Here is a 22,598-nt window from a genome sequence, read left to right on the forward strand (position 1 = left end):
TATCACAACACACCCAACTGAAATAAAAAGGATCATAACAGAATACTATGAAAAATTGTACTCCAACAAATTTGAAAACCTAGAGGAAATGAATGAATTTCTAGAAACACACTACCTACCTAACCTAACACAAACTGAGGTAGAAAAACTAAATAAACCTATAACCAAAGAAGAGATTGAAGAGGTAATGAAAACAAACAAACAAAAAACTTCCAATAAAATAAAGCCCTGGCCCTGATGGCTTCACTGGAGACTTTTACCAAACTTTCAGTGAAGAGTTAATACCACTACTAGAGCACAAAGGTATTTCAGAGCATGGAAAACTTCCAAACTCATTCTATGAAGCCAGCATAACCCTGATACCAAAACCAGGTAAAGACACCACACACAAAAAAAGGAAGAAAATTACAGACCAGTATCCCTCATGAGCGTAGATGCAAAAATCCTCAACAAAATTCTAGCCAATAGAATTCAACAGACCATCAAAAAAATAATTCTTTGTGACCAAGTGGTATACAACAGGGGTGGTTCAACATTAGAAAAACAATCAATGTAATCCATCACATAAATAAAACAATCTTATCAATTGATGCAGAAAAGGCATTTGACAAAGTTCAGCACCCATTCATGATAAAAAAAAAAACCTCGGCAAAATAGGAATAGAAGGGAAATTCTTTGACATAATAAAGGGCATTTATACAAAGGCAACAGACAACATCGTTCTAAATGGAGAGAGCCTGAAAGCATTCCCCTTGAGAAAGGGAGCCAGACGAGATTTCCCTTTATCGCCACTCTTATTCAATATTGTGCTGGAGGTCCTAGCCAGAGCAATAAGGCAAGAAAAAGAAATAAAGGACATCCAAATTGGTAAGGAAGAAGTAAAAGTATCCCTATTTGCAGATGATATGATCTTATACACAGAAAACCCCAAAGAATCCACAAGAAAACTCCTGTGACTAATAGGAAATTTCAGCAAAGGATCAGGTTACAAGATAAACATACAAAAATCAGTTGGATTTCTCTACACCAACAAAGAGAACTTCGAAAAGGAAATTGCCAAGTCGATACCATTTACAACAGCTCCCAAGAAGATCAAATACTTAGGAATAAACCTAGCCAGAGATGTAAAAGACTATACAAAGAAAACTACAAGACACTACTGCAAGAAATCAAAAGAGACCTATTTAAGTGGAAAAACATACCATGCTCATGGATAGGAAGACTTAAAATGTGAAAATGTGAATTCTACCCAAAGTGATCTACAGACGCAATGCAATCCTGATCCAAATTCCAATGGCATTTTTTAACAGGATGGAGAAACAAATCACCAACTTCATATGGAAAGGGAAGAGGCTGCAGATAAGTAAAGTGTTACCGAAGAAGAAGAACAAAGTGGGAGGCCTCACACTACCTGATTTTAGAACCTATTATTCCACTATGGTAGTCAAAACAGACTGGTACTGTTACAGATACATAGACCAATGTTACAGAATTGAGAACCCACACGTAAACTCATCCACCTATGAGCAGCTAATATTTGACAAAGGCCCAAAGTCCATTAAATGGGGAAAAGACAGTCTTTTTAACAAATGATGCTGGCATAACTGGATATTCATCTGTAAAAAAATGAAACAAGACCCATACGTCACACCATGTACAAAAAGTAAATCAAAATGAATCCAAGACCTAAATATAAAATCTAAAATGATAAAGATTATGGAAGAAAAAATAGGAACAATGCTGGAAGCCCTAATACATGACATAGATATTATACAAACCATAACTAACAATGCACAAACACCAGAACGAAAACTAGATAACTGGGAACTCCTAAAAATCAAACACTTATGCTCATCAAAAGATTTCACCTAAAGAGTAAAAAGAGAAACTACAGACTATGAAAAAAAAAATTTGGCTACGACAGATCCGATAAGGGTCTAATCTCTAAAATCTACAAGATACTGCAAAATTTCAACAACAAAAAGACAAAAAACTTGATTAAAAATGGACAAAGAATATGAACAGAGACTTCACCAAAGAAGACATTCAGGCCGCTAACAGACACGTGAGGAAATACTCAAGATCATTAGCTATTAGAGAAATGCGAATCAAAACTACAATGAGATACCATCTCACCCCAACAAGTCTAGCAATTATCCAAAAAACACAAAATAATAAATGTTGGAGAGGTTGTGGAGAGGCTGGAGCACTTACGCACTGCTGCTGGGAATGGAAAATGGTACGACCACTTTGGGAAACGATTTGGCGCTTCCTTAAAAAGCTAGAAATAGAGGTACCATACCATATAATCCAGCAATCCCACTCCGTGGAATATATTCTAGAGAAATAAGAGCCATCACACAAATCGACACATGCACACTCATGTTCATTGCAGCACTGTTCAAAATAGCAAAAAGATGGAAACGACCTAGGTGCCCATCAACAGATGAATGGATAACAAATTATGGTACGTACACACAATGGAATACTGCACAATGATAAAGAACAATGATGAATCTGCAAAATATCTCACAACATGGATGAATGTGGAAGGCATTATGCTGAGTCAAATTAGTCAGTCACAAAAGGACAAATATTGTATGAGACCACTATTATAAGAACTGAAGAAAAGGTTTAAACACAGAAGAAAACATTCTTTGATGATTTTGAGGGTAGGGATGGGTGGGAGGGGAATTCACTAGACAGTAGACAAGAATCATCTTAGGTGAAGGGTAGGACAACACACAATACAGAAGTCAGCACAACTGAACCAAAGCAAAAGCTAGGAATTTTCCTGAATACAACCCGAACACTTTGAGGGACAGAGTAGCTGGGTCTGGGACCTCGGGACCGTAGTTTCAGGGGACATCTAGGCCAATTGGCATAACAAAGTTTATTAAGAAAATGTTCTGCATCTCACTTTGGTGGTTGGTGTCTGGGTGTTAAAACCTCGTGAGCAGCCATCTAAGATGCATCAATTGGTCCCAATCCACTTGGACCAAAATGGAATGAAGTACACCAAAGGCACAATGAAAATATTAGCCAAGAGACAAAAGGTGCATGTAAACCAGAAACGCCATCAGCCTGAGACCGGAAGAACTAGATGGTGCCCAGATACCTCCAATGACCGCCCTGACAGGGAACACAACAGAGAGTCCCAGACAGTGGGAGAAAAGTGTGGAGCAGAACTGAAATTCATATAAAAAGCCCAGACTTCATGGTCTGTTAGAGACTGGAGGAACCCCCGAAACTATGGCCCCAGATGCTCTGTTAACCCAGAAATAAAACCATTCCCAAAGCCCACACCTCAGACAAAGATTAGACTGGGCTATAAAGCATAAAATAATATCCATGAAGAGTGTGCTTCTTAGTCTAGCAGATACACGAGACCAAATGGGCAGCTTCTGTCCAGAGGCAGGATGAGAAGGCAGGAAGGGACAGCAACTGGTTGAATGGACACAAGAAACCCCGGGGTGGAAAGAGGGAGTGTGCTGTCACATTGTAGGGATTGCAACTAACATCACTCACATAACAATATTTGTATGAATTTTTGTATGAGAAATTAACTTGAGCTGTAAATTTTCACCTAATGCACAATAAAAAAAAGAGATTGACTCAAGATACAACCTAATCCTGTAGATTGTGTGTCCTGCTTCATTAACATAACTGCCTGTAATCCTGCCTCATTAGCATCATAGAGATTAGGATTTATAACACATAGGATAATCATGTCAGATCATGAAATGGTGGACAACCACACAATATTGGGAATCATGGCCAAGTCAAGCTATACACATTTTAGGGGGACACAGTACAATCCATAACAGCTGGGCTAAGTGGTTTTATTAGAGAAAGCCAGAGTTACTTAAGAGTTGGCACTGGGGCCCTTCTTCTTGTCAAAGGTGCTCATGACGTTGATGAAGTGCCAGTTGTAATGCATACACAATTTGGCCTGGCTGACCTTCTTCTGTTTGGCTACTTGGGAGTCTGACATGTCAGTTTCCCATCATGATGCAGAGTAGGCAGGGTCTACACCCTATACTGGCCCAGGGTAGCCTCATCCTCTGGGGTGTGCCTGTTAGGAGCATGATTTGGTATTCTGGGTCTGTACCCTTCAGCAACACTACATGAGCTTTGATCTGGGCTACCGTCTCCTGGACGTCACCTCAAGGGTGTGTAGCTCCTGGGCTTGAACAAAGAGCTGTATGATTGCAACTGAAATGCAGTCCCAGCTCCATAGGGTTTTCAATGGCTAATCTTTTGGCAGTACATTGCCAGGCCTTTCTTCTGAGGTACCTTTCAGTGGACTCAAACCCCCAGCCTTTTGGCTAGTAGCTGAGCAAATTAACTATTTGCATCACCCATGAAGACCTGCAGTACAGTGAATTACTTAATATGGCCCTTCTGGCTATGGTGTTTGTGACTCCCACACAATGATTGGTTGGGACTATGCACATAAGGTGCTTGTGGCCCACCAAGGGGATTGGGCAGCTTGCTGCTAATGCAAATAAGGTGCATGGAACCTGTGATGGTTAAGGTTATGTGTCAACTTGGCTGGGCCAAGATTTTCAGTGGTTTGGGAGTTATGTAATGATATAATCTGGCAGTTGTGTAACGATGTAGTCATCTTCCATTTTGTGATCTGATGTAATTATCCTCCATTTTTTGATGTGTTGTAAATCCTAGCCTCTATGCCTGTGGTTATGGTCTCACCTGGGAGTCAGTTGTCTGTTATGTTAATGAGGCAGGATTAGGGTGGGATGTATCTTGAGTCACCATTTTACTAGAGGATGTGACTCAAGACACCACCTTTACCCCAGTCACCACCCTTACCACCTTAATTCAAGTCATACCCTTGTACCACCTTCTCAAATAAAGGGAGTTTCTTTGAGGGTATTGACTGCATCCAATATATATATAAATGCTCTGGCAGTGTTCTCTCTCTTGCTTTGGATCCTGCATCTGGCTGGTCACCATCTGACCTCGGTTCTTTGAACTTGAGCCAGCAGCCTATCATCTAACCTGATTCTCCAGCGTCCGCAACCTTGTGAGCCAGCAGCCTGTCATCTGACCTGCTGATTTGGGTTCATCAGCCCTTGCAACCACATGAGTCAGGAGAAGCCTCCAGCCTGACACCTGATCCACGGATTTGAGACTTACCAGCCTTCACAACCACATGAGCCTTTTCCTTGACAGTTTGTGAGTTCTGTGAGATATTGCAGTGGATTACAGAACCCAATGACAAGAAGGAGAGTAGTGAGGGGAGGAGGAGGAGGAGGAGTTGATATTAGAGACGAGGGAGCGATACAGCAGTTTGGAAAAGTTGGACATTTGGGGCATCTTTAATCAGCACCTCATAGGAACCAGCTTCGTGTTGATCCTTCAAAAAGAAATTATTCATTCCTTATGTTCTTTAATTCCATATTTGGGTCTCTATCCTAAGGAAATAATCTGAAGTACAGAAAAAGCCTATGTGCCAAGATGTTCTCCATAATATTACTGACAACAGTAAAAATAAATTGTAGACAACCTACTTGTCCAGCTGTGGTTATTTACAGTATATCCACTCAATGGATCTTAGCCATTAAAATGATATATTCAAAGAGATTGTAATAACATAGGAAAATGTTTATGTCATAATTTTTTTGTGAAAAAACCAGAGACCTTTTTGTTCATTAAAAAAAAATTTTAATTTTATTTTTTTTAATATGCTGTAGAAAAGAATTGCACTAAGACTGAAAGACATAGTACTAAAATATTAAGAGAAAATCTTACATCGCCTCACTGAATAATTAACATGTTAATTAGCAATGGGATGTAAGATTTTCTTCTTTTAAAAATATTTTCAACTCTTTTAATGTAAATGTGTATCTTTATAATAGAAAAAAAAAATTTTTAAATCTGAGGATGTTGCTGTACTTCAAATCTATGCTGGTTTAACTGCTGAAGATTGGCTTCATGTTCCTTGGGTTCTTTCTGGATCCCAAGCCATAGTGTATGTTGGCCCCTTTGCCAGGAATACCTTTCTTACCTTGCTTCACTTATGGAACTCCTATTCATCCTTCAAAACCAGCCTCTGTGTCACATTTCTAGACAAATTAATCATTCCTCATATGAGCCTCCACAATACTGTGTTCATACATTTAACCCTGGTTTTACGCTGGTTTACACAGGTGTTATGGATTGAATTGTGTTCCCCAAAAATGTGTATCAACTTGGCTGGGCCATGGTTCCCAGTGTTGTGTGATTGTACACAATTTTGTCATCTGATGTGATTTTCCTATGTGTTATAAATCCTGCCTCTAGGATGTTAATGAGGCAGGATTAGGGGCAGTTATTTTAATGAGGCAGAACTCAACCTACAGGATTAGGTTGCATCTTAAATCAATTTCTTTTGAGATATAAAAGAGAGAATTGAGCAGAGAGACAGGGTGACCTCATACCACCAAGAAACAAGAGCCAGGAGAATAATGTATCCTTTGGACCCGGGGTTTCCTGTGCTGAGAAACTCCTCAACTGGGGAAAATTGATGACAAGGACCTTCCCCCAGAGGTGACAGAGAGAAAGCCTTCCCTTGGAACTGGCACCCTGAACTTCTAGACTCCTAGACTGTAAGAGAATAAATTTCTCTTTGTTAAAGACTTTCACTTGTGATGCTTCTGTTATGGCAGCAGTAGATAATTAAGACAACAGATTTGCAACCTGGTTGGAGATATATATTCACTTGTTTGTCTCCTTCCAACACCCTGCTTCCAGATTTGAGATCACGGACAATGTTTTCTTCATCTCTGTATTCTCTAGCACTGGGCCTGTATGCAATAAGATGAAAATGGTAAATTGATTTCATGTCATGCACCAACTCTGGTCAGTTGATTGATTGCAGCTGCCTTGATTGCTGTGTTGAGTAGGGCTACTGCGTGGCTTGGTGAGGAGGCCTGTGATCCATTAGTGATGTCTGCCGTGGGCTTAGGAATGATGAGTATTTGTCCAACCCTGAAATATTTCAGTCTTATTGCTCAATAAATTTTATTGCTCAATAAGCTGTGTTGAGAGACTTTGGAGAAGTTCCTAAAAGCTGTAAGTATCTCTTTTCTGCCAGGCAGGTAATGCCTCTAGAAGGCAGACTGTACAACCAATGATTATTAACAGTGAGAGAAAGGTTGCAACATGGAATTCCTCATCGCTTTGGCAGTCTTGTCATAGCTTCCAACCAAAACCTGTGCTTTCTTTCCACAAGTGGCCAACTGTAGCTTCCAAAGTGTTGTTCATGTATTTGAGTATTAAGAGGCAGGGAAGAGAGAGCATGAGGGGGGAAAGCCATTTCCTGGTTTAAGTTGCTGCTTCTTACATAACAACCCTACAAGTCAAAGCAGCATTCATGTCACTACTACGAGTATTGGAAGCACTGAAGTAGAAACTCCAACTTTGTCCATCTCACTGTGAGACTTCGGTCAACTGCTCTCCTGGCCTCAGTTTTCTCATCTATGAAATAATTTCTGAGCCTCAATTTCCTCATCTGTGAAATGAAGTAATTATATCTAATCCATGAGGTGGTGGTTAGGATCAAATGAGAAATTGTGTGTGGTTGTGTTCAGGTACCAGAGATTGTGGTGGCTGCTGAGCCAAGCTTGAAGGTAGGAAGGGATTTCACCAGAAAGAAGTGAGGTTGTCCCAGGTGAGAGTACTGAGCACCAGAGGAGAAGACTGTCCTGAATCCAGAGAAGTTCAGGGGAGGGGTGGGGACAGATCTTCAATCACACTGGACACTTACACCACAAGGGAGATTTTCCAAACCACTTCCTGTCTTGGGGTTCCTGCCCTTGGGCCCATTTTAAGCTCTTTCTTCTCATTGTAGCCATTCCATTCTTTCACACACACACACACACACACCACCCCCATTCTGTTGTTCAGCCTCTACTGCCTGCCAGGCTCATAGTTAGGTGCTGGAGGTACAGACAAGAGCTTACACAGTCCCCTCAGGGGGTTCCTTGACCAGTGGGGAGACAGGACCACAAACCTCAAATAACAATAACAGAAGTATGTGGTAGCACACACCAGCTTAGAAAGAGAATGCCCTCAAGAAGAGGTCAAGGAAGGATTCACAGCAGAAGAGCTGAAATCCTAACCCCTGCACCTGTGAATGTGACCCTGTTTAGAAATAAGGGCTTTTATTATGTTAATGATCCCTTCCCTGGTTTTACACTGGTTTATACAGATTAAGGAAACCCTGGTGGCATAGTGGTTAAGAGCTTCAGCTGCTAACCAAAAGGTCGGCAGTTCTAATCCACCAGCCACTCCTTGGAAACCCTATGGGGCAGTTCTACTCTGTCTTGTAGTGTTGCTCTGAGTCAGAATTGACTTGATGGCAACAGGTTTGGTTTGGTTTTTATACAAGTTTACAATCTGGTTGTAAGTATGTGTTCACGTGTTTGTCACCTCCCTATCCCTCCCCACATCCTGCCTCCAGACTTGAGGGTAGATGCAATGTTTTCTTTGTCTCTGTATTTCCTAGCACTGGGGTTGGCGTTAAATGGTGTCTTATAAAAAGGGAAAACAGACGTGGAAAGATACACACGGGGGAAGGAACCATTTGAGGAACTGTCTACAAGGAGGGAACTTTCCCTAGAGCCAATGCCCTGATGTACACTTCTAGCCACCAAAACAGTGAAATAATATCTTTGTTCTTTAAAGCCATCCATTTGTGGTATTTTTGTTACAGCAGTACTGGGTAACTAAGACAAAAACCCAAACCAAACCCACTGTCATTGTAGGGTAATCCTATTCAGCTGTATGCATCCCCTCCTAATGGAATCAGCTTTGCTCTTCCCCGAAGCATGCTGGGGATGAATTGGGGATGGACTCAGGCTAAGGGACAATGCCAGGAGTGGCATGAATGGACCAGTGGCCAAGGCCGAGGAATGCCTTAGCAACAAGAAGGAAAACATCTGGGCCTGGACGTGAAGGCCCTGTGAACACTGACTGCCCAAGGGCGTGGGAGAAAAAAAATGAGCCTTGGTCCCAGCTGGAATGGTATATAAGCTTGTGTCCCTTGCTAGGTGGTTGCGGAGTGTTAAACTAGTCCAGCCGCCCTGGGCCACGGTCCCATAAGTAAATTTCCCAGATAAACCATAAGTCATGATTGCTGATTCCGGAGTCTTTCTTTGGTCTCTTGGAGATGCCGCTGACCTTGAGTTCAGGCGCCACTGGGTAGTTACCCAACAGTCATTAAGTCGATTCCGGCTCATGGTGATCCTATAGGACAGAGTAGAACTGTCCCATAGGGTTTCCAAGGAGTGGCTGGTGGATTAGAACTGCCGACCTTTTGGTTAGCAGCTGAGCTCTGAACAGCTGCGCCACCAGGGCTCCAACACACACAAGGATCTAGGCGAATTATGCATGAAGACTTGCCAACACAGGTTTTTACAGCATATTTTAAATATTTACATTTAGCAAACGAACACATTTTAACATACACACACACTACAGTGCTATTTAACTGTGTTATTCACAGAATAATTACAGTATATATGTATATTATATATATGTTGTTGTTGTTGTTAGCTGCCGTCGAGTCAGTTCCGACTCACAGTGACCCTATGCACAACAGAGCAAAACACTGTCCAGTCCTGAGCCATTCTTACGATGCTTGTTATGCTTGAGCTCATTGCTACAGCCACTGTGTCAATCCACCTCGTTGAGGGTCTTCCTCTTTTCTGCTGACCCTGTACTCTGCCAAGCATGATGTCCTTCTCCAGGGACTGGTCCTTCCTGACAACATGTCCAAAGTATGTAAGACGCAGCCTTGCCATCCTTGCTTCTAAGGAGCGTTCTGGTTGTACTTCTTCTAAGACAGATTTGTTCATTCTTTTGGCAGTCCATGGTATATTCAATATTCTTTGCCAACACCACAATTCAAAGTTGTCAATTCTTCTTCGGTCTTCCTTATTCATTGTCCAGCTTTCACATGCATATAATGCCATTGAAAACACCATGGCTTGGGTCAGGCGCGCCTTAGTCTTCAAGGTGACATCTTTGCTCTTCAACACTTTAAAGAAGTCCTTTGTAGCAGATTTACCCAATGCAATGCGTCTTTCGATTTCTTGACTGCTGTTTCCGTGGGTGTTGATTGTGGATCCAAGTAAAATGAAATCCTTGACAACTTCAACCTTTTCTCCGTTTATCATGATGTTGCTCATTGGTCCAGTTGTGAGGATTTTTGTTTTCTTTATGTTGAGGTGCACTCCATACTGAAGGCTGTGGTCTTTGATCTTCATTAGTAAGTGCTTCAAGCCCTCTTCACTTTTAGCAAGCAAGGTTGTGTCATCTGCATAATGCAGGTTGTTAACGAGTCTTCCTTCAATCCTGATGCCCCATTCTTCTTCATACACTCCAGCTTCTCGTATTATTTGCTCACCATGCAGATTGAATAGGTGTGGTGAAAGAATACGACCCTGACGCACACCTTTCCTGACTTTAAACCAATTAGTATCCCCTTGTTCTGTCCAAACAACTGCCTCTTGATCTATGTAAAGGTTCCTCATGAGCACAATTAAGTGTTCTGAAATTCCCATTCTTTTGCAATGCTATCCATAATTTGTTATGACCCATACAGTTGAATGCCTTTGCATAGTCAATAAAACACAGGTAAACCCCCACATGTCTGTCAGTTTGTTGTACTGTGGGGGCTTGCATGTTGCTGTGATGCTGGAAGCTATGCCACTGGTATTCAGATACCAGCAGGGTCACCCATGGAGGACAGGTTTCAGCTGAGCTTCCAGACTAAGACAGAGTAGGAAGAAGGACCCAGCAGTCTGCTTCTGAAAAGCATTAGCCAGTGAAAACCTTATGAATAGCAGTGGAACATTGTCTGATATAGTGCTGGAAGATGAGCCCCCCAGGTTGGAAGGCACTCAAAAAATGACTGGGGAAGAGCTGCCTCCTCAAAGTAGAGTTGACCTTAATGACGTGGATGGAGTAAAGCTTTCGGGACCTTCATTTGCTGATGTGGCACGACTCAAAATGAGAAGAAACAGCTGCAAACATCCATTAATAATCAAAACCTGGAATGCACAAATTATGAGTCTAGGAAAATTGGAAATCATCAAAAATGAAATGGAATGCATAAACATCGATATCCTAGGCATTAGTGAGCTGAAATGGACTGGTGTTGGCCATTTTGAATCAGACAATCATATAGTCTACTATGCTGGGAATGATAACCTGAAGAGGAATGGTGTTGCATTCATCACCAAAAAGAACGTTTCAAGATCTATCCTGAAATACAACGCTGTCAGTGATAGGATAATATCCATATGCCTACAAGGAAGACCAGTTAATATGACTATTATTCAAACTTATGCACCAACCACTAGGGCCAAAGATGAAGAAATAGAAGATTTTTATCAGCCGGTGCAGTCTGAAATTGATTGAAAATGCAATCAAGATGCATTGATAATTATTGGCGATTGGAATGCGAAAGTTGGAAACAAAGAAGAAGGATCAGTAGTTGGGAAATATGGCCTTGGTGATAGAAACATTGTCGGAGATAGAATGATATATATATATATATATATGTATATGTAATATATATGTGCATATTATGCAGGAACACTACAAACTGAGGTGCCTGGCTGGAACAGGATAGGTAACCCTGCTTTGAATCAAACTCCATATTGTTAACTAGAGTCCATTTTGAATCAGATTTTAGCTTGACCAAAACCTCCGCCTCTGCACTGCGGAGAATGTAGCCCGTGACTTCCCAAAACTTTAACCACTTTTAGCATATAAGAGCGGGGGGCGGGATGAGTGTGTGGCTGTTCCAGGAAGGGAGATTATGATGTTGATGGTCTCTCCCTACCCCTCCCTTGTTTGCTGATGTTTAGACTAAGAGATTATAATGTGGTGGTCTCTCCCTACCCCTCCCCAGTTTGTTGATGTTAAGAATAAGAGAGATCATGGTGTCAGTGGTCTCTCCCTACCACTCCCTGGTTTGCAGATGTTAAGAGAGATTATGATGTTGGTGGTCTCTCCCTGCTCTTTCCCATTTTGTTGATTGTCATGCACTGTCACACATTTACCTTGCCCATTTTACTCTATAAAAATCTCACCTCTCCCTCAGAATGTTGGAGCACTTGGTAGATTCAGCCCTGCCCCCCAATTCTTGAATCCTACGACCCTCAATAAATCTCTTGAGCATTCTTACTCTTAAAAAAAAAAAACAAAAACTCTTACTCTTAGACTATATATATAAAAACCAGACCCGTTGCCACCGAGTTGATTCTGACTCATAACAACCCTATAGGACAGAGTAGAACTGCCCATGTAGGGTTTCCAAGGCTGTAATCTTTATGGAAGCAGACTGCCACATCTTTCTCCTGAGGAACAGCTGGTGGGTTCAAACCACAGACCTCTTGGTTAGCAGCTGAGTGCTTAACTACCGCTCCACCAGGGCTCCCAAACCAAACCAAACCCAGTGCCGTCGAGTTGATTCTGACTCATAGCAACCCTATAGAACAGAGTAGAACTGCCCCATAGAGTTTCCAAGGAGCACCTGGCAGATTCGAACTGCTGACCCTTTGGTTAGCAGCCGTACCACTTAACCACTATGCCACCAGGGTTTCCCCAGGGCTCCCATATGTATATAAATATATACATATATATATGTATAATATGTTAAATATGTGTTAATATAAAATAAGGGGAAAACCCATATTTCTAAACAGGGTCACATTCACAGGGGCAATGGTTAGGATTTCAATATATGTTTTTGGGATATAACTCAATCCGTAACAATCCTCAGAGAACAAACTCAAGCAAGATGTGGGTGCAGATCAGAAGGTTGCTGTTTTCTAACACAGAGTCTCTTTGTTCACAGGCTGTAATGGCCACAGCTCTCCTCCATGGCTCTCCATTCCCAGTGAGGCAGATAGGGTTAACTTGTGCTGGCAGAACAAAAGAGCTGTTAAAAGATTACTACCTAGAAGTTGGGTAAACAAGAACCACAACCTGTCAACATGAGATAAGGTTGATACAACCTGTGAATTACTATCTCCTTCTTAGTGTTTTTCTAGTTCCTTCTCCCTTTACAGGCTCCCACATGCACAGAAGAACAAAGTGTGACCACTGTTTAACCTTCCTTAGTCCACTGAAGATGGCGATGTAGTGCCAAAGATCAGTGTGCTTGTGTTATATCCCATAATAAGTAATGCCAAGGGCTGCCGAAAGGACCTCATCTTGAATATCAACAGGTTCCATCTTGGATTCCAGGTGCATGTGCAACCTAATTAACGTGCACTGCCATTCTGAGAAGTGCCCGCCCTTTGAAAGAAGCCCACTAAATATTCATTACTCTATTAGTCTCCACTGAATCCATACAAGCCCTAGCCTTGCTTTCCTTTTCAAGTCAGTCTTTTGGAGAGGCTTACCCCCTCACTGACTCTTTTTGCTTGACTCAAGCAAAATAAAGCTTGCTGAAGATAAAATCTGTCTTTTGCATGTATTCTTACTCAGGAAAAGACAGGACCTTTTGTGTCAGATTGGCGATTGGTAACACCAGTACCAGTTAAAATCAGTTGCCATTGAGTCGATTCCAACTCAGGGGAACCCATGTATCCAAAAGACCTGGAAAATGGAATTACTGATTAGAAAGGTGCTAGGCAAGCCAGAAATCAAAGCCAAGGGAAGCCACCACTCAGTCCCCACTCTCTAGGGCCTGAGTGCTTGTGACCCTGTAAGCCAGGCTTGTTCTCTTTCCTTGGTGGTTCATGTACCCCATTTTCCTATGCTGACCATGTAAACACGTTATTTTTATAGATGTGTCAGTAGTGCTGATTAATAGTCAAATTCCCTTTATAGAATGGCTATGTGCCAGCCACTATACATATATATGATCTTTGTATTAATTTCCTAGAGCTGCCATAACAAAGCATGGAGTAAAAAAAATTAAAACAACAGAAATTTATTGTCTCACAGCTCTGGAGGCTAGAAGTATGGATTCAGAGTATCAGCAAGGCCATCCTCTCTCTAAAGGTTCTAGGAGATGATCCTTCCTTGTTTCTTCCAGCTTCTGGTGGCCCAGGTTTTTCCTTGGCTTATGCAGTATAACTCCAGTCTCTGCCTCCGTCTTCACATGGTCATCTCTGTGGCTCCCCTCTTCTTATAAGAGCACCAGCCATGTTGGGTTTGGATTCACCCTACTCCAGTATGACTTCATGTTAGCTAATTACATCCGCAAAGACGCTATTTCCAAATAAGATCACATTCACAGCTACTGGGGCTGAGATTTGAACTTATCTTTGTAGGGACACACATCAGCCCAAAACAATCTCTTATCCTCATTGTGATAGAGTGGGGTAAGTATTGTTATCCATGCTTTATAGATGAGGAAATTGGAGACATTATGGGACTTGCCAAAAGACATAGAGCTGAAGAGCAGTGGAGCCCATAGTTGAGTCCATGTCTGTATGATTCCAAGCCTTTACTCTTTCTACTCACAGACATGTAGCCTGGATATGGCCCACAGATGTTCTTTGTCTGATTTTAAAATTACTTGGTGTCATGGATTGAATTGTGTCCCTCAAAAATATGTGTCAACTTGGTTAGGCCATGAGTCCCAGTATTGTGTGATTGTCCACCATTTTTGTCATTTGATGAGATTTTCCTATGTGTTATAAATCCTATCACTATGATGTTAATAAGATGGATTAACAGCAGTTACATTGATGAGATCTACAAGATTAGGTAGTGTCTTAAGCCAATCCCTTTTGAGATAAAAAAGAGAGAAGCGAGCAGAGAGACAGAGGGACCTCATATCACCAAGAAAGAAGCACCAGGAGCAGAGCACATCCTTTGGACCCAGGGTTCCTGTGTGGAGAAGCTCCAAGTCCAGGGGAAGATTGACGAGAATGACATTCTTCCAGAGCACGCAGAGAGCAAAAGCCTTTTCCTGGAGCTGATGCCCTGAATTTGGACTTCTAGCCTACTAGACAGTGAGAAAATAAATTTCTGTTTGTTAAAGCCATCCACTTGTGGTATTTCTGTTATAGCAGCACTAGATCACCAAGACATTTGGCTCACATAGTATATTTTAAATTAGTTGCCAACATTTAAAAAATTGTAAGATTCACGAAAAAATCCAGATTTCTGGATTCTCTTGAAATCTCAGAAAATGCGACAACATTCGTACAAGGCAGTACCTGGCTAAAGCTGGGAAGAGGCTGTCCCCTCCCTTTAGGTGGAGCACATGTTCTCCAGTTCACCGCTTCCACCACACCAGCCTTCATTCATAGAAAGTATGCCTGGCCCTGTAAGCTATCAAGCTTGCGGCCCATTTCTCATGCTGTGCTGTTGCCTGGAAAAAGGATACCAAAGTTTTTATGGGATTTGGACTGAGGCTTTCTGAACATAAACAGACAAAATCACTGTGACCCCATGCCAAGCCATTATTCCAAGAACCTGAAAACTATTGTTTCCTCCCATATTCAGTTGATTTAATTAGCTACAATGGACACCTTAGTGACTAACGCACACAATCTGGTATGACTATACCTTATAGCAATGGGGAGAGAGTATAAAACTGGAGAAGTTTGTAGGAGACAGATTATGCGTCTAAGGAGTTCCATTTGGATCTTACTGATTTTGAGGTACCTGTGTAACATCCTTGGAAACCCTGGTGGCTTAGTGGTTAAGAGCTATGGCTGCTAACCAAGAGGTTGACAGTTCAAACCCACCAGGCGCTACTTGGAAACCCTATGGGAGAGTTCTACTCTGTCCAACAGGATCACTATGAGTTGGAATCGACTCCATAGCAATGGGTTTAGTTAGGTTTTTGGTTTTTTTGTTTTTTTTTTGGTGTAACATCCTGGTAGAGAGCAGGCTTAAATAGGCAATTGTACCCAGAGCTCATGAAGAAAGGTAGGGCTGGGAGCTGTCTACATATGTGTGATGAGCCGTGGAGTGGACAGACCATCCAGAGAGGACAATTGACAAGGATCTTGGGCAGGGGTCAGTGAAATGTTTCAAGGTGGACAGAAGAAGAAGGAGTGGGCAGAGAAGGAGTAGGAGGAAAAGCAGAAGAGAGTGTTGAAGAAGCCAAAAGAAGAGAATTTGCAGGCAAGAGTAGTGATATGCTGACTATTAAAGAGAGGTTTAGGGAAATGTAGGCAATTAAGGGTCAATGGTGGGCACCCCAGGACAGTTTCAGGAGGTGAGATAAAGGAAGGGGAAATCAGAATTGGATTTGAGGGAACAGAAGAAAATCAGACTGCAATAGTTTAAGTAAGGATCGACGGTACATTTAGCACTGAGGGGTGAAACAAAGGTGTGCCTTGTTGGGGTCACCTTATAGAATGCAATAAGCAAGACCCAGCACATTCTGGAGTGAGATTAGCCCCTCTCTTAGGTAGGACTAAGGAGTCTAGGAACAGGCAGGCCTGATCTCTGTGACCAGTGCAATCTCAGGGAAGCAGAGCTGAGGCTGAAACCTAGTCAGGGGAAGTGAACTGGTAAAAGGTGTAACCCCACCCAACCTCAGCTGGCTAAGCGAGTGACAGAGGCAGACGCATTCTCTGTCAAGGAAGCCAGCTGTCCTCAACGGTACTAGCTCCAACTCTTTCATACTTACACTCCAACGCTCCTAAACTACCCGTAAACTGGGTCATCTATACAGCCCTGCTGAACCAACACTTAAGGCTATCCCACTCTGCCAACTCTAATTTTCAACTTTTCCACCCAGTTATTTGATCTTTGATTGACATTCGCATTTATTTTTATAAAAGTGGAGAAAACGGAAAACACTGGGGCTGACTCTGGCACTGATATATTTCAGAAAAAGATGGAAGACCATTGGGCACCTGAAAGTGATAGGTTTGGGCCTCAGTTGAATGTTCATTGCACTGAAGATGAGTGCAATGGATTGACCTCTGTTCCCCAAAAAGATACTTTGGAGTTTTAACCCTCAGTACCTGTGAACATGACCTTGTTTAGAAATTAGGGCCTTTGAAGATGTTGTCAGTTAACATGAGGTCATAGTGGGGTAGAGTGAGTCCTGATCCAATCTGAGTGGTTTCCTTACAAAAGAGGAGAGAAGACAGAGAGAGACACACACAGGGAAGACTGCCATGTAACCATAGAGTTATGCTTCAGCTTGCAAGCCAAGAACACCTGGGGTTACCAAAAACCATGAGAGACAAGAAAGGATCTTCCCCTAGAGCCTTCAGAAGAGTGTGGCCCTGCTGACACCCTGAATTCTGACTTCTAGCCTCCAGAACTGTGAGAGAATAAGTTTCTGTCTTTTTAAACCACCCACTTTGTGGTGCTTTGTTACAGCAGTCCTAAGAAACCAAGATGGTGGGTGACAGGTTGTTCAGTGGGGAAGAAAAAGGATGAATTTAAAGAAAGCTTGTGAAGTAATGGGATTGTGCATCCAAGAGTGTGCCTACAATATAAAGAGATGGGAGGTCTCTAAAATTATGGATTTAGGATCAAAAACATCCACCTGGAGCACAGATCAAATAGCCTCAAGACTACCAGCATGAACCAGAAGGTAGCTGAGTGAACACCGACACAGGATTCTTCTAGGATTCCTAATTCTTGACTTTGTTTCCAGTTGTAGTGTGCTGCTGCCAGTAGCTGGTCCTCTTTTCCTCATGTCCCTCTGCCTCAAGGGTCCCTTACTGTGTCTTTATAACCTAATGAATAGACAATTATAAACAAGTGGACTGTACATCCTTAGAGAGTGGAAGATGAGCCCTCTTTCATCAAAAGCACATTATATCATATATTCTAAGAATTAACAACCCTGAATGAATACTTTGACTCTTTTTTCAAATGTGTGCATGAGTCCCCTTTCTGATATGCACTTTTCCTGTTCAGTGTAATTCTGCTTGCTTTCAAAATGTATATTTGAATCTTTTTTTTCAATGTATATCTTATTTTGTTGATTGTATTTCCTCTGTTTTCAAAGTGTAGACTTGAATTGCTTTCCAAATATATATGTTAGGGTACTTTGGACCTTTAAACAACTTCTGGAAAGGTGGCGGGGGTATGCAGGGATCTTGGGTTTATCCCCATGAATAAAAAAGAACCTGTGAAAAATGATGTGAGCAGTCATCCAGCTCCTGGGTAGTGGAATCTTCCCTCACTATTTCTTGTAAGTGTATTTTTTAGGAAACTGTAAAAGTCATATTACAAAAACAATAACAACAACAACAAAAAGAACTAGATAAAAACAAAGAAATGTCAGTGACCCAAACGCAGCAGGAAAAATAATAATAGTTGTGATGGTTAAGGTAGTGTGTCAACTTGGCTGGGCTGTGATTCTTAGTGGTTTGGCAGTTATGTAGTGATGTAATTTGGCAGTTATGTGATGATGTAATTTGACAGTTATGTAATGATGTAGTCATTCTCCATGATGTGATCTGATATGATCAGCCAATGAGTTGTAAGGGGAGTTATTCAGGGGTGTGGCCTGCCTTCGATATATATCTGAACGTTCTGGGAAAACTCTATCACTTGCACTGGATCCTGTATCTGGCTTGTCATCATGTGACCTCTGGTTCTTGGGACTTGAGCCAGCGGCTTGCCTTCTGACCTGCTGATCTTGGGTTCCTCAGCCCCTGCAGATATCTGAGTCAGGAGAAGCCTCCAGCCTGATACCTGAACCACAGACTTGGTACTTACCAGCCTCTACAGCCGTGTGAACCATTTTGTTGAGAGAAATCTCTTTCTCTATACATACATACATATATATATGTATGTATGTGTGTGTATACACACACATATATACACACACATACACATGTGTATATAAACACACACATATATATACATGTTTCACTGTTCTTGCTTCTCTAGAGAACCCAGTCTAAGACAGTAGCTAATAAATAGTGAGTACTCGCCATATGCCAAGCACAGAAATATTTCAACTAATCCTTATAAAATGGTTGTTGTTATTTCCATTCCAACTCATGGTGACCTCATGTGTGCAGAGTATAATTGCTCCTTAGCTTTATCAAGGCTGTGACCTTTCGGAAGCAGATCTCCAGGACTGTCTTCCCAGGCATCTCTGGGTGGGTTTGAACTGCCAACCTTTTACCTAGTAGTCAAGCACTTAACCTTGTGCTCTACATACAGGCGGAGATTGAAGCTTGTAGAGGTTGAGTGATTTATCAAAGGCCATGTGGCTAATTAAGGATCAAAGTTGGGACTGGAACCCCGTCTGTCTGCTTCCAAAGCCCAGACTTCTCACCCCCTCCCTCTGCAGCCTCCTGAGCCTGTAGACCTGTTAGTGGACAGCCAACTCATTACAGAATCCTTTCTCAAGCAAAGAAAGCTAGTACTCAATTTCCTCTTGAAAATTTGCAAGTCACTAAAACCCCATCAAAGTCCACATCACGGTCTCCTACTCAAACTTCAACAAAATCTCTATTGAAAAATCAGCATCAGCGAGTCCTTGTTCCCAATTTTACGACCGATTTCTTCTGTCTCCTAAGAAGATGAGAGAATGAGAATTAGGGGGGGCATGAAATTACCCTGGAATCTTAACTCTTATTGTCACTACTGTTTAATCCATCCTTAACTTTTTATGATTGTGAAAATGTTCAAGCATACACAAAATAGAGAGGGTAGTGCAATGAACCCTCATATACTCTTCATTTGGATTCAACAATTGTCAAAATCTAGCATAAATTCATTGATCTTTTTTCCTTCAATGAAATATTTTAAAACAAACCCCAGACACCGTATCATTTCACTCCTGTTTTGGTAGGGATGAAGTATATTTATCTCTAATTAAGTAAAGAGCCCTGGTGGCACAGTAGTTAAAGTGCTGGCTGCTAACTGAAAGGTCAGTGGCTTGAACCCACCAGCCGCATGGGAGAAAGATGTGGCAGTCTGCTTCCGTAAAAGATTTACAGCCTTGGAAACCCTGTGGGGCAGTTCTGCTCTGTCCTATAGTGTGGATATGAGTCAGAATTGACTCGATGGCAGTGGGTTCTAAATAAATGTATTTATTTATATTTAAAAATATATTTATAAATAAATATGTTTATTTAAAATAAACAATACGTGTTTTATTAGGGGTGAAGTATATTTTTCTCTAAAATATACAGACATTTTCTCACATAAGCACAATGCTATTATTACATCTTAAAATTTGGTATCATCTGATATTTGGTATTATGAATTGAACTAAGTCCCCTCAAAATATGTGTTGGTATCTTAACCCCTGGACGTGTAGATGTAATTCCATTTGGGAATAGGATTTTCTTTGTTATGTTAGTGAGGCCATATCAGTGTAGGGTGTGTCTTAAACCTAATGACTTTTGAGACATAAAAAGAGCAGATAAGACACAGAGCTCAAATGGGGGAAAGGTAGATGTCACACGGAGATCGTCAGGGAACTGAGGAATACTGAGAACATTGCTAGAGAAACTGAGACAAGGATTTTCCCCCAGATCGGACAGAGAGAGACTTCTAGAGCCGATGTCCTGCATTCGAACTTGTAGCCTCCTAAACTGTGAGAAAATAAATTTCTGTTTGTCAAAGCCACCCACTTGTGGTATTTCTGTTACAACAGTAGTAAAAAACTAAGACACTTGGTATTTAATAGCTGTCTCAAAAATGTCTTTTTATGATTGGTGTGTCTGAACCAGGGTCCAAACCAGCCCATGTACTACTCATTCTAAGAGCACGTTATGACCTTAAGTCTCTTTTCTGGAACAGTCTCTCCATTCCCTCATCTCCCTCCACCTTTTTTTTTTTTTTTTCGTGCCATTGAGTTGTCCCAGATATAATCTGTTTTAATGTTTCGAAAAATCATATATAAACTGAATAATCATAATAAATACCCGTTGCCATTGAGTCCATTCCGACTCATAGCGACCCTGTAGGACAAAGTAGAACTACCCTATAGGGTTTCCAAGGAGCTGCTGGTGGATTCGAACTGCCAGCCTTTTGGTTAGCAGCCATAGCACTTAACCACTACACCACCAGGGTTTCCTTGGGGCTGTAGGACTGGTCAACTGCCCAAGATTCCACTGCCATGGCCAGAATGGCTCTTGTAGAAGACCAACTGCCTACGCTCACCACTAAACATCTTAGCCTTGTGGATGAGGCCTTCTGTGACCTCCGCTGTTCCTCTCCTCGACCTTACTCTACTACGCAATCACCCTCCCATTGATTCCTTCCCTGTTCCCACTGCCATTCTATCAGCCCAGGCCTCTTCCCTCCTCAGACTATTCCAACGAACACCTGACTTGCCTCATATATTCTAGTCTTGCTCTGCTTCCAAATCTTTCTCTGTGGTGAGGTTTTTAGAGTACAAACCTGATTCTGTCACTTCCCAGTTAAAAAATCTGCAATGGCAGATTTTATTTCTGGGTAACATTGGACTTTCTCACCTGGTGTCAGTTTCTTCACATTCTAGCCCTCCCTCCAGGCAGGATCCATCCAGCCCTGGCACCTGATACTATCCCCAACTAGAAGCCCCCTGTCCTATCCTACCCTACCTGCCTATTTACAGGAGTAACTCCTTCCTACTCATGTTTCTAGACTCACCTCAGATAGCCCCTCCTCTGGGAAGCACACTCCCCATCTGAATACTAGACTGTTTTTTCTCTGAAGGGAAGAATTTTGTCTTACCTCCTCTAGCAGCACCCGACATGCCCCCGAATACTTGTCGGATGATTGAAAAAGTGATTGTCTTCATTACCTAGGGGATGCTATAACACTAAAAACACAAGGGGGTGGTTTTAGAGAACAGAAATTAATTTTCTCACAATTCTGGAAGTTAAAGTCCAAATCAAGATCTTAGTCATGTCAATTCCGTCCTTGTTGGTAGCCTCAGGCTTTCCTTGGTTCTCTGGCAATTCTTACATGGCATCTGTCTTACTCATGTGTGTGTGGGGGCGGGGGGGAGTCTTCTGTGTCTAATCTACACTTTTTATAACTCAGAGTGATTTGATTTAGAGCCCACCCTACTAGGTAAGACAGTAAAGATTTTTAGAATAGAACACAGGAAAATGCTTTGATAATTTTGAAGTAGGCAAAATTTTTTCAACAGGTCATGAAAAGCACTAACCACAAGGGAAAAAAATATTAATAAATTAGACTACATTAAAATTAAGAACTTCTTTTTGTTTTTTTAGCTGTGCTTTAGATGAAGGTTTACAGAACAAGCTAGTTTCTCATTAAACAGTACACATATTGTTTTAAAAATTAAGAACTTCTATGTGCAGATGATACAAACTTGCTTGACAAAAACCACTTACCGATGAAGCTCAAAGACCACAGCCTTCGGTTTGGATTATACCTGAGCATGAAGAAAATGAAAATCCTCACAACTGGACTGACAATCAACATCATGATAAATGAAGAAGAAATTGAAGTTTTCGATGATTTCATTCTACTTGGATCAGCGATCAGCATCCATGGAAGCAGCAGTCAAGAAATCAAATGATGTGTTGTCTATCGCACTGGGCAAATCAAATGCAAAAGACTTATTTCAAGTTTTAAAAAGCAAAGATGTCACTTTGATGACTAAGGTGTGCTTGACTCAAGACATGGTCTTTTCAATCACCACATATGCATATGAAAGCTGG

The 22,598-nt window shown here is 41.6% G+C and overlaps 1 pseudogene; it reads right to left on the reverse strand.

The window, feature by feature from the left end:
• Window positions 1-3,809: 3,809 nt before the first annotated feature.
• LOC111752489 (ubiquitin-like protein FUBI) lies at window positions 3,810-21,661 on the reverse strand (annotated as a pseudogene).
• Between the last annotated feature and the right edge of the window lie 937 nt (window positions 21,662-22,598).

Source organism: Loxodonta africana, chromosome 18, assembly GCF_030014295.1.
Source record: "Loxodonta africana isolate mLoxAfr1 chromosome 18, mLoxAfr1.hap2, whole genome shotgun sequence".
In the NCBI taxonomy this organism is placed as follows: domain Eukaryota; kingdom Metazoa; phylum Chordata; class Mammalia; order Proboscidea; family Elephantidae; genus Loxodonta; species Loxodonta africana.